The following is a 13,196-nucleotide window of genomic DNA, read 5'->3' as shown; positions in this document are numbered from 1 at the left end:
TTTCAAAAAACCAACTCCTGGATTCATTGATTTTTTGGAGAGTTTTTTGTGTCTCTATCTCCTTCAGTTCTGCTCTGATCTTAGTTATTTCTTGCCTTCTGCTAGCTTTCGAATGTGTTTGCTCTTGCTTCTCTAGTTCTTTTAATTGCGATGTTAGAGTGTCAATTTTAGATCTTTCCTGCTTTCTCTTGTGGGCATTTAGTGCTATAAATTTCCCTCTACACACTGCTTTAAATGTGTCCCAGAGATTCTGGTATGTTGTATCTTTGTTCTCATTGGTTTCAAAGAACATCTTTATTTCTGCCTTCATTTCGTTATGTACCCAGTAGTCATTCAGTAGCAGGTTGTTCAGTTTCCATGTAGTTGAGCGGTTTTGATTGAGTTTCTTAGTCCTGAGTTCTAGTTTGATTGCACTGTGGTCTGAGAGACAGTTTGTTATAGTTTCTGTTCTTGTACATTTGCTGAGGAGTGCTTTACTTCCAATTACGTGGTCAATTTTGGAGTAAGTACGATGTGGTGCTGAGAAGAATGTATATTCTGTTGATTTGGGGTGGAGAGTTCTATAGATGTCTATTAGGTCTGCTTGCTGCAGAGATGAGTTCAATTCCTGGATATCCTTGTTAACTTTCTGTCTCGTTGATCTGTCTAATGTTGACAGTGGAGTGTTGAAGTCTCCCATTATTGTATGGGAGTCTAAGTCTCTTTGTAAGTCTCTAAGGACTTGCTTTATGAATCTGTGTGCTCCTGTATTGGGTGCATATATATTTAGGATAGTTAGCTCTTCCTGTTGAATTGATCCCTTTACCATTATGTAATGGCCTTCTTTGTTTCTTTTGATCTTTGATGGTTTAAAGTCTGTTTTATCAGAGACTAGTATTGCAACCCCCGCTTTTTTTTGTTCTCCATTTGCTTGGTAAATCTTCCTCCATCCCTTTATTTTGAGCCTATGTATGTCTCTGCGTTTGAGATGGGTCTCCTGAATACAGCAGACTGATGGGTCTTGACTCTTTATCCAGTTTGCCAGTCTGTGTCTCTTAATTGGAGCATTTAGTCCATTTACATTTAAGGTTAAGATTGTTATGTGTGAACTTGATCCTGCCATTATGATATTAACTGGTTATTTTGCTCGTTAGTTGATGCAGTTTCTTCCTAGCCTCGATGGTCTTTACATTTTGGCATGTTTTTGCAATGGCTGGTACCGGTTGTTCCTTTCCATGTTGAGTGCTTCCTTCAGGGTCTCTTGTAAGGCAGGCCTAGTGGTGACAAAATCTCTAAGCATTTGCTTATCTGTAAAGGATTTTATTTCTCCTTCACTTATGAAACTTAGTTTGGCTGGATATGAAATTCTGGGTTTCAAATTCTTTTCTTTAAGAATGTTGAATATTGGCCCCCACTCTCTTCTGGCTTTGCGCTGGGTACGTAATTCCTCCTTTAGCTCTGAGAAATTTGATGGACTGAAGCCTTCTTCTCTCATCTCATCAAAGTCATTCTCCGTCTAGCTTTGATCCGTTGCTGGCGATGAGCTGCGCTCCTTTGCCGGGGGAGATGCGCTCTTATTTTTTGAATTTCCAGCTTTTCTGCCCTGCTTTTTCCCCATCTTTGTGGTTTTATCTGCCTCTGGTCTTTGATGATGGTGATGTACTGATGGGGTTTTGGTGTAGGTGTCCTTCCTGTTTGATAGTTTTCCTTCTAACAGTCAGGACCCTCAGCTGTAGGTCTGTTGGAGATTGCTTGAGGTCCACTCCGGACCCTGTTTGCCTGGGTATCAGCAGCAGAGGCTGCAGAAGATAGAATATTTCTGAACAGCGAGTGTACCTGTCTGATTCTTGCTTTGGAAGCTTCCTCTCAGGGGTGTACTCCACCCTGTGAGGTGTGGGGTGTCAGACTGCCCCTAGTGGGGGATGTCTCCCAGTTAGGCTACTCAGGGGTCAGGGACCCACTTGAGCAGGGAGTCTGTCCCTTTTCAGATCTCAACCTCCATGTTGGGAGATCCACTGCTCTCTTCAAAGCTGTCAGACAGAGTCGTTTGCGTCTGCAGAGGTTTCAGCTGTGTTTGCTATTGCCCTGTCCCCAGAGGTGGAGTCTACAGAGACAGGCAGGTTTCCTTGAGCTGCTGTGAGCTCCATCAGTTCGAGCTTCCCAGCAGCTTTGTTTACCTACTTAAGCCTCAGCAATGGCGGGCGCCACTCCCCCAGCCTCGCTGCTGCCTTGCCGGTAGATCACAGACTGCTGTGCTAGCAATGAGGGAGGCTCCATGGGTGTGGGACCCTCCCGGCCAGGTGTGGGATATGATTTCCTGGTGTGCCTGTTTGCTTAAAGTGCAGTATTGGGGTGGGAGTTACCCGATTTTCCAGGTGTTGTGTGTCTCAGTTCCCCTGGCTAGGAAAAGGGATTCCCTTCCCCCTTGTGCTTCCCAGGTGAGGCAATGCCTCGCCCTGCCTCAGCTCTCGCTGGTCGGGCTGCAGCAGCTGACCAGCACCGATCATCCAGCACTCCCCAGTGAGATGAACCCAGTACCTCAGTTGAAAATGCAGAAATCGCCGGTCTTCTGTGTCGCTCGCGCTGGGAGTTGGAGACTGGAGCTGTTCCTATTCGGCCATCTTGCTCCACCCCCCCAATAATAGTCTTTTAAAGCAAATGATTGTGTTTAGTATCATGCTTTGCATTTAGTTGTCATGTCTCTTTCCTGTCCTTCAGAAAGGAACAGTTCTGCAGGCTTTTTCTGAGATTCATGACTTTGATGCTTTTCAAAATTATAGGCAAGTAATTTTGTAGGAAGCCTATCAATTTGCATTTGTCTGATATTTCCTCGTGATTAAATTTATCTTTTGGAGTAATATCGCAGAGTGATGCTCTGTTCTTATTGCATTCTATCTGATGGCAAACAGTTTCATGAAATGATTGATGCCTTACAAAAAGTTTATGAGGACAATTTCCTGAAGAAATCAGCAAGTTACCAATGGATAACTTATTTTAAGAAGGGATGAGATGATGTTGGAGATGAGGCCTGCAGTGGCAGATCATCAACATCAATTTGCAAGGAAAAAATTTCATCTCGTATGTGCCCAAATTGAGGAAGACCAACAGTTAACAATAGAAACAAATAGTCAACACGGTAGACATCTCAATTGGTTCAGCTTACACAATTCTGACTGAAAATTACTAAAGTTTGGCAAACTTTCCACTCAGGGGGTGCCCAAACTGTTGTGCCCAGATCAGCTCCAGACAAGAGCAGAGCGTTTTCAGTGGAAATTCTAAACAAGTGGGATCAAGATCCTGACGTATTTCTCAAATTATAACTGGACATGAAACATGGCTTTACCAGTACAATCCTGAAGACAAAGCAAAATCAAAGCAATGGCTACCAAGAGATGGCAGTGGTCCAGTTACTGCAAAAACAGACTGATCAGGAGCGGAGGTCATGGCAAGTGTCTTGGCATGCTCAAGGCATTTTGCTTGTTGACTTTCTGAAAGGCCAAAGAATGATAATATCTGCTTATTATGAGAATTTTTTGAGAAGGTTAGCCAAAGCTTTAGCAGAAAAATGCCTGGAAAGCTTCATTGGAGAGTCCTTCTCCGCCACAACAATGATCTTGCTCATTCCCCTCATCAAACAAGGGCAATTTTGTGAGAGTTTTGATGGGACTCTACTTTATAGTCCTTATTTGGCTCCTTCTGGCCTCTTTTTGTTTCCTAATCTTAACAAAATCTTTAAAGTGCACCCATTTTTCTTCAATTAATAATATAAAAAAGACTGTATTTACATGGTTAAATTCCCAGGACCTTCAGGTTTTTAGAGATGAACTAAATGGCTGGTATCATTCCTTACAAAAGTTTCTTGAATTTGATAGAACTTATGTTGAGAAATAAAGTTTATAATTTTGATTATTTATGTATTTATGTATGTATGTATGTATGTATTTATTTGAGACACAGTTTTATTCTGTTGCTCAGGCTGGTGTGCAATGGCAGAATCAAGGCTCTCCACAGTTTTGATCCCTCAGGCTCAAAAATCCTCCCACCTCAGCCTCCCAAGTAGTTAGGACTACAGATGCATGCCACCACTCCCGGCTAATATTTTGATTTTTTTGAGATAGGGTCTCACTGTGTTGATCAGGCTAGTCTCGAACTGTTGGCCTCAAGTGATCCTCCCACTTTGGCCTCCCAAGTGTTGGGATTACAGATGTGAGTCACCGCACCCAACCACCTTTGTCCTTTTGTTTTGTTTTGTTTTTGGAGATGGAGTCTCGCTCTGTTGCCAGGCTGGAGTGCAGTGGCGTGATCTCGCTTACTGCAGCTTCCACCTCCCGGGCTCAAGCGATTCCCCTGCCTCAGCCTCCTGAGTAGCTGGGACTATAGGCGAGTGCCACCATGCCCAGCTAATTTTTTTTGTATTTTAGTAGAGACAGGGTTTCACTATGTTGGCTAGGATGGTCTCGATCTCCTGACCTTGTGATCTGCCTGCCTCGGCCTCTCAGAGTGCCAGGATTACAGGTGTGAGCCACTGCTCCCAGCCACCTTTGTCCCTTTCAAGTCAAACTGATGGTGTTTTCACTAATGATTCTTTCAAAAATGCCATGTGTTTTCTTGTGAGGATTTGATCTCTGCCTAAAGCTATTTCTTCTTCTTCTCCTTCTCCTTCTCCTTCTCCTTCTTCTTCTTCTTCTCTTTCTTTCTTCTTTTTTTTAGAAGGAGTTTTGCTCTTGTTGCCCAGGCTGGAGTGCAATGGCACGATCTCAGCTCATTGCAACTTCTGCCACCAGGGTTCAAGTGATTCTCCTGCCTCAGCCTCCTGAGTAGCTGGGATTAAAGACATGTGCCACCACGTCCGGCTAATTTTGTACTTTTTAGTAGAGACAGGTTTTCTCCATGCTGGTCAAGCTGGTCTCAAACTCCCAACCTCTGGTGATCCTCCCACCTCAGCCTCCCAAAGTACGGGATTACAGATGTGAGCCACCGCATCTGGCCTCCTAAAACTATTTCTTAATTTTATAGTTGTTTGTCCTGGAGAGGCTGAGGACAAAATGTTAGCACCCTGTCTAGAAATCTCCTTAGCTAGATCATCCATTGCATTAAGGAAAAATTTCCATTTTTCATGTGATGGCAGCTGACCATTTTGCTTTACTTTCAACCAGTACATAACAAGGGTCCTCTTTCCTCCAGCTTCTGATAACATTGTCCTCACTTTCCTTTAGTACTTCCAGGTACTTTCTGCCAACAGCAAAACCAATATTAGATTCTAACATACTTGGAACTTCCATTCTCAATGTAGGCCAGGTCAGAACACAAGAGCACAAATACTGATAATGGTGTCCTTCATTGATTAACATACCCTCTAAGGCTATAATTTATTGTAAATTGCCATTTTGAAATGTTCTTTAATCTATACACTTCAGATTCTCAATGTATATTTTTCTAGAGTTGGATTACACTGCCTGAATTTCTCATCTAGTTTTTCATCCACAAAATCTTGTCTGTTACTTTATGTTATTTTCCATGTACGTATTTTTTAGTTTCTCTCATTCTTGTATTTTTTTTCTTTTCCTTTAGTTGTTTCGTCTTTCAATTTCATTTTGGTAAAATACTCATTTTCATCTCCTTCTAAGACCTTTCTTCATGTGCCCTGAAAGAAATAAAGAAATTAAGCTGTTTTCAGAAGGAAGTTCTGTGGGTGGATTGTTTACCTGCGACTCCAACACAAACTCCCCCATGGGAAGGATGAGTTCAGTGACAACTACCCAAGCACAGTGAGACCACCTCTCACATTTTACAATTACTGAGCACTAAGACCTTGTCATCAGAGGGTAGTGGTTAGGTGGTGAGGACACCTTGGCTCAGGTGACAGATTCAGGAGTGGGGCTAGAGACAGGGGTGGGGCTTGGCAAGAGGGGTGGAGCCTGAGTGGAACCAAGTTTGGCAAGAGGACTAGAGCCATTAGGGGTGACTGCAAAGGCCAGGCTCTTGCCAAGCTGGTCACAATCTGTACTGAGCTATGACACCGTGAGCTGCTTGGCCCTTTAGTGAAAAAAACTGCTAGAAACTCAGAAGGCTCAGGGTGTTCTCTCTGCTCCCCTCTCAGAAGACAGAAAAACTGAGGCCCCCAGATGGAAGGGTTTTAGGGTGGTCCTGGTGTCCTCCTCGAGCCATGGATTCAGAACAGCCCCTTAAAACTGGTGTGACAAAGGCAAGGGGCACAAAAAAGTGTGATTCATAAAGCAGGGTTTAGAGGAACCTCAAATCAGAAATGATAAGCAATGCTTACTCCTCAATGGATTTCTAGGAGCGCCCTCCATGCGCAGAGATCTTGGAGTACATATTGTGTAGTATTTGACTGACTTGACTGATCACAGAGTGGGAATATCTCGACTGAAAGGGGGTAAATAACTCCTTGATGAAGAAGTGGATTCAGTAAGAAGGAGAATCTAAGGGGACAAATTCCTGTATAAAATCAGAGTGGTGGTTATCCAAAGGCGATAGATTTGCCTTCCAGAGGAGAATGACTCCCTCGTGGTGGGGCACTTGGGGTAACAGGCACTTCCAGGCTTGTCTCTGGAAGTCCCAAGAGTTTAGCTCCCAATGGCCTCCATTTTATCTTTCTGTGGAAGGCTGAGGAACCTGCTGAAGGTGAGGGAGTGAGAATCTTTTTATAGTTTGAGACTATTTGGTTTAGATGGACTGCATTTTGAATCTATCATATAGAGGGTCAAAATCTCGTGATATTATCCAAATCAACATCAGAAGTTAGTGACAGATTCAGCATTCTGAAAGCTGAAGTTCATATATAGCTGTCTCAACTCTGGCTCAACTCAGTAGAGCAGGGCTGGAGTGGCAAGGTGGCACAGAAGTGTGGCAGAGCTACATTACGTGAGTTAGAGTTGAGATGTGGCCAAAACGCATCAGAATTCCCTAGAGCAGCAGTCCCCAACTTTTTGGCACCAGGGACCAGTTTCGTGGAAGACAATTTCTCCACAGACTGAGGGAGGCAGGAGGGGATGGCTTAGGGATGATTCAAGTTTGTTACATCTATTGTACACTTTGTTTCTATTATTATTACATTGCATTATCTAATGAAATAATTATATAACTCACCATAATGTAGAATCAGTGGGAGCTCTGAGCTTGTTTCCCTGCAACTAGACAGTCCCATCTGGGGGTGATGGGAGACCATGACAGATCTTCAGGCATTTCATTCTCATAAGGAGCCCACAACCTAGTTCACAATAGGCTTCATGCTCCCATGGGAACCTAATGCCACCACTGATCTGACAGGTGGTAGAGCTCAGGTGGTAATGTGGGTGATGGGGAATGGCTGGAAATACAGATGAAGGTTTGCTTGCTTGCCTGCCACTCAAGTCCTGCTGTGCAGCCTGGTTTGTAACAGGCCACAGATGGTACCATGGAAATAAAAGAAGCCCTGATTTGTAGAATTTCACACTTTCCCTTGGTTGATTATACCCACTATGGCAAATTTAAAGTTCCCAATCTGATGTAACTGAAAGAGTGGAACTGGAGAGATGCACAGTAGTACAGCATTACAGAGCACTTCCACCATAGATGCAACAGACAAAATAACATCAAGAGCACAAATAATAGTAAAATGTAGTATAATCATTAGAAAGGTGAGCTTTTAGTATTACCTTTGGGATTTTTTAAAAACATCTATGTTGAAATATAATTCACATACCATAAAATTCACCCATTTAAAGTAAAACAATTCAGTGATTTTAGTATATTCATAGAGTTTGTAACCATCACTACAATCAGTTTTACAACATTTTAATCATCTCAAGCAGCAACATTATATAAATTTGCAGTCACTCCCCATTTACCCCCAAGTGCCCTCCTCCTTGGCTCCGGGCAACCACTGATCACTGCCTGTTGCACCAAGTTACCCTTTGTGGACATTTCACAAAGTCTATTGTGACTTGCTTCTTAGCATGTTGTTTCCAAGGCTCATCCATGTAATGGCATGTATCTAGCCTTACCCATTTTGTTGTATTGTCATCCTTGTTGAAAATCATAAATGTAAAGATTATTTCTGGACTCTCGAGTCTATTCTGCTGATCCATATGTCTATCCTTATGCCAGTCTCACATAGTTTTGATTACTACATTACTTCATTCCTTCTTTTTTCCTAAGTAATATTCCATTGTATGGATATACCACATTTAAATGATCCAAACATGAGTTGTTGGACATTTGGGTTATTTCACTTTTTGGCTGTTATAAATAATGCCATGAACATTCATGTAAACATTGTTATGCAAACATATGTTTTCATTTCTCTTAGGTGTATATCCTGTGGAGTGGAATTGTTGAGTCATATGCTAACTCTGTGTTTAATCTTTTGAGGAACTGCCAAAGTGTTTTCCAAAGTGACTGTACCACTTTCCAATCTACTAGCAATAGATGGGCATTCCAATTTCTCCACATCCTCAACAACAATTGTCAGTTTTTAAGATTATAGCCATCCTAGTGGGAATGAAATGGTATCTCATTGTGGTTTTTATTTGCATGCTCCTGAAGACTAATGATATTGGGCAACTTTTCATGTGCTTACCAACCATGTTTATCTTTTCTTTAGAGAACTGTCTATTCAAATCTTTTGCCTTAAAAACTTGAGTTGTTTATTGTTAAGTTCTAAGAACTCTTTATTTTCACTGGATACAAGTTCCATATACATATATATATATATATATATATATTTTTTTTTACTGGATACAAGTTCCATATAAATATATATATATATATATATATAGAGAGAGAGAGAGAGAGAGAGAGAGAGAGAGAGAGGGAGAGAGTAGGTATGAGGAAAATATATAGTGTGTGTATATATATGTGTATATATATATACCTAGTTTGCAAATATTTTCTCTTATGTTGTGCATTTTCTCTTTTCTTTATTGATGTTGTCCTTTGAAGAACAAAAGTTTTAAATTTTGCTGAATTCCAGTTTTTCTATGTATTCTTTTGTCACTTGTGTATTTGCTGGCATATCTTAAAAAACTACTACCTGATCCAAGTCAGAAAAACTTATATGTTTTCTTCTACAAGTTTTATAATTTTATTTCTTACATTTGGGTTGATGGTCCCTTTTGAGTTTTGTATATGGTGTGAGGTAGGGGTCCAACTTGATTCTTTTGCATATAAATATCTAGTTGTCCCAGCATATTTGTTGAAAAGACTATTCTTCCCCATTGAATTATCTTGGTAATTTGTCAAAAATCATAAATATATGGGTCTGTTTCAGGTTTCAATTCTATTGATCTATATGTATACACATGCCAGTAACACATGGTCTTACTGCATCTGTGTAATAAGGTTTGAAATCAGGAATTTTGCTTTGCAACTTTTTCTAGTCAAATCATTTTGGCTAGTCTGGGTCTCTTGCATTTCACATGAATTTTAGGATTGGCTTGTGAATTTCTGCACAAAAAGCAGGCTGGAATTTTGATAAGGATTGTATTGAATATGTAGATCAATATGGGGAGTACTGCCATCTAAACAATAGTAAGTCTTCTTGTAATACATTAACATGGCATATCACCTTTGTCTCAACATATATGTTTTAAAATTATATCTTCATATAAGTTACCTTTTAATCATGGCTGTACTTAACAACTGGCTTATAAAATTCTTAAAAATTTACAAATTAACTCTCAGCAACAAGCCAGCTCCAGCACACCACTGCCTCTTTTTGTTTTTGTATTTTCAGTATACTTCACCAGAGAGAAAAAGGCTAGCTGAACCAGGATGGAGTCTTTAGGTGGGATTCACTGCAGAAACTCAGCCTCCAAAAGGGCTGAGAGTAGGAACCATGGCCATAGGTCATCAAGGTCGCGTGGCTGATGTGGATAGAAGAGATGGGCTGGGCAGCATTAGCACTAAGAATCACAACTTTAGCTAAGAAGGGAAGCTAGGATGACAAGTGGCAAAGCCAGCAGCCACTAAGAACGAATATCCTTCAGGGTTTGGCATCTTGTGTAGCAAGAACTGCTGGTCTGGAAAGGACCTAGTTTCTCGATGGACAGGGAATTACCTGCAGGTTTTCTGACAACAAAATGATACCTATCCAGGAATAGCCTTGGCATTTTCTAAATCATGGCAGAGGCAGGAAAATAAAGGATTTAATATCTATCTTGCATTTTCAAGGTCACTGAAAACTGCAAATGGGCAAAATCAATATCTTCCTATCAAGATTGCTGTGAGGGTTAAGCTGGGCATGGTGGCACATGCCTGTACTACTCAGCTCCCCGGGAGGCTTGAGCCCAGGAGTTTAAGGCTGCAGTGAGCTACAGTGGTGCCAACTGCACTCCTCCAGCTTGGGTGACAGAGTGAGACCCCGTCTCTAAAAAAACAAACACCACCACCACCACCGAAAAAGCCCCAAAAACTGTTCTGAGCATTAAATAAAGGGGGTCAAGAAGAGGAAATTATTATGTAATAGTTTCCGTTCATTTTGGATACACCATTTTCAGTCACTGCCAACTGCCATCATTCATTTAAATCATTTATGAGAATGAATTAGCTTCTTTCAGCAACTTAAAGTCTACCCTCACCCTCATTGTTCATCTCAGACCTGCATCTCTAACACCACACTTCCTATCACACTCTCAGACTGCTGTGGAGAACAGATGCACCATCTTTCTACTCTGACCTTCTCTTCTTTGTCTTTTATTTCCTTAGGGATCCAAACTATTGAGGCGGCCTACACTTCTGATTCACTGGTAGATTTATTTTCCCACTTGTATTGATTCCAACTATAAGTCCTGGAGCCTGATTCTGATTTCTGGGCTGGAAGCTGATCCCCGAGTATGAATATAAAATCTGATCAAAATAGATCCCTTTTTGTCCCTCATGAAACCTATCTGTAAATACCAACTTTAATCCTACACTCTGCAGAAGCCTCTAGTCTAACGCTTCCTAGCTTCAGGTCCTACAGTCCTTGCATCTAAAGAGGAAAGTCTCTTTGTTGACTTAATTGTGCCATGTGCAAGGTGAAGCATAATAAAATCCTTTACAATTGCTCTTTGTCCTTCATAAAATTGAGCATTGCTCTTTTTTCTTCCCAAAGTCACCATTACAGAAAATGTAGTACTTCATTATCCACTGCATTAATCAATAATGATTTAATGTATGAACTAGTTGTTGCAGGTGAGTAGGAACTATATGGGCCAGTGGTATTGGGGTAAGAAGAATTTACCAAGACAGTTGTAGGTAAAGAAAAGCAGACTTATTAGAGAAAGTATAAAAATATGTTGCAAGAGTGCAACAGGCAGATTAGTAAGAGAGAAGCTGAATGCAAGGAGACAAAGGCTTGCTACGGATTTTATAGGGTGGTGCTGGTGCTGTGTGCTGGTAACAGCAAGGTCACATCAAGCTAACTTGCATTTTTCTATCAGCCAAGGGTCTGGTGATAGCTGGGTACAGGAAAATTGTGAGTTATTTGCGCAGGAGGGCTCCTCTGTCCTGGACCAGGAAGAAAGGCAGACTTATAGCTTATCTGCTTTCTCTTTTTGCTTTCCCTTGGTCCTGCCAGCCTGACTCCTTTTCTCTAATTGAGACTCCACATTTCCCCTGTCCCAATCCCCTGACAGAGCAACAATGACAAATCTTTGGCATGTGGGTGAGGGTCTTTCAACTGCTTCCTGCTGACCAGAGGTGTAGAGTTGGCCTTACCTAGGATTGTTGTCAATTAGGAGGTTACATGGGCCTAAATCCCTAAGTTTGGAGTTAAATTGGGCAGGGTGGCGTGGGACCATGGGGGAACAGCATTTGCAGCCTAAAATTTTGTCCTGCTGCATCCAAAGGAGAGTCATGGAGTTCTCTTAGTGGCTGATGCCCTTGCTATAGTAACATTTTGGTTTGAAATTGTTGTATCCTAGAAGACACAAAATGAGATATTGCATTAACAATACATGGTGCAAATAAACTAACATGAGCATTATTATAGGTGGGAGAAGTGGGGCAACCCATGGCCAAACCCAGCTGGAGAAACTTTGAAATAGTTGTGTCAAAAAGGAATTTTGAAGAACTCCTTTTTGAAGGCCCTCTAAAATCTTGATGCTCTTTTTGATCTTTTTAAAACTTTCTTCTACCTGACCTGAGGTATTGATGGAAAAGCAACAAGTTTCATTTAATAGTATACAGGTGCCCCCTGCCTCAGTAGTAAGCACATTCCAAGTGGGTTGGTTCTGCAAGACAACCCCTGCCAACGAATTTAGGGCCTGTTGTTGGGCCTTGATGGCTGTGACTGTAGCTTCCCAAGACTGCTGTACTAGAATGGTGAGATAATGAATATAGCACTTAAGCATGGGTATACCTGCCAACCAAAAGATTGCATGGGCTACAGAATTCCCTAGACCATTCCTCTCTATGGTGGGATTGTCAGTGGTGAGCACACCAAATGATAGGATGTTGATTAAGTTGCATTTCTGTTTCCTTTCTCCTGATGGCCTTTGGAGGGCCCCACTTATGAAGGATCCTAAATTTGGAACTTGATCAGAGGATATGAAGCCTGAATAGTTATATATTTGAACCCCAGGTATTGCTGCAACTATAGTGCAAGTACCTCTCCATTTAATAGGCAAGTTTAGAAACATTTTGGATTTGCATAAAAAGAAGAACCCAGTTCCTTTGAATAAAACTCCTTAGGAGGGACCTTGTAACCAGGCATAGATGTGGTTAGCTTCAGTTCCCGTATAATTTGCATAGAGGGATCGCATGGTCCCCAAGGATCAAATGTGGATGGGTGGTGACCCAAAAAGTAGTCATCCATGTGTAAGAGGGTGTGATATGGTTTTGTTCCCCACCCAAATCTCATGGCGAACTGTAATCCCCAGTGTTGGAGGAGGGGCCTGGTGAGAGATGATTGAATCATGGAGGTGACTTCTCCCTTGCTGTTCGTGTGATACTGAGTAAGTTCTCACGAACTCTAGTTGTTTAAAAGTATGTGGCACTTCTCCCTTCTCTCTCTTACCAGGCATGTAAGACATGCCTGATTTCCCTCTGCATTCCGCATTCTGCCATGATTGTAAGTTTCCCGAGGCATTCCCAGCCTTGTGTCCTATACAGCCCGCAGAAATGTGAGTCAATTAAACCTTTTTTTTGTAAATTACCCAGTCTCAGGGAGTTATTTATAGTAATGCAAGAATGGACTAATACAGGGGATAAAAGTTCGGCTTGTTGCGTTATGT

General features: G+C 41.6%; 1 protein-coding gene across 1 annotated transcript in view; it reads right to left on the bottom strand.

Moving 5' to 3' along the window:
• CXXC1 (CXXC finger protein 1) overlaps positions 1–13,196 on the bottom strand; it is a 459,484-nt gene that overhangs the window by 47,042 nt on the left and 399,246 nt on the right. The window lies entirely within an intron of this gene.

This window comes from Macaca thibetana, chromosome 18 (genome assembly GCF_024542745.1).
Source record: "Macaca thibetana thibetana isolate TM-01 chromosome 18, ASM2454274v1, whole genome shotgun sequence".
Classification (NCBI taxonomy): domain Eukaryota; kingdom Metazoa; phylum Chordata; class Mammalia; order Primates; family Cercopithecidae; genus Macaca; species Macaca thibetana.
This window is presented reverse-complemented; position numbering and strand designations above follow the sequence as displayed.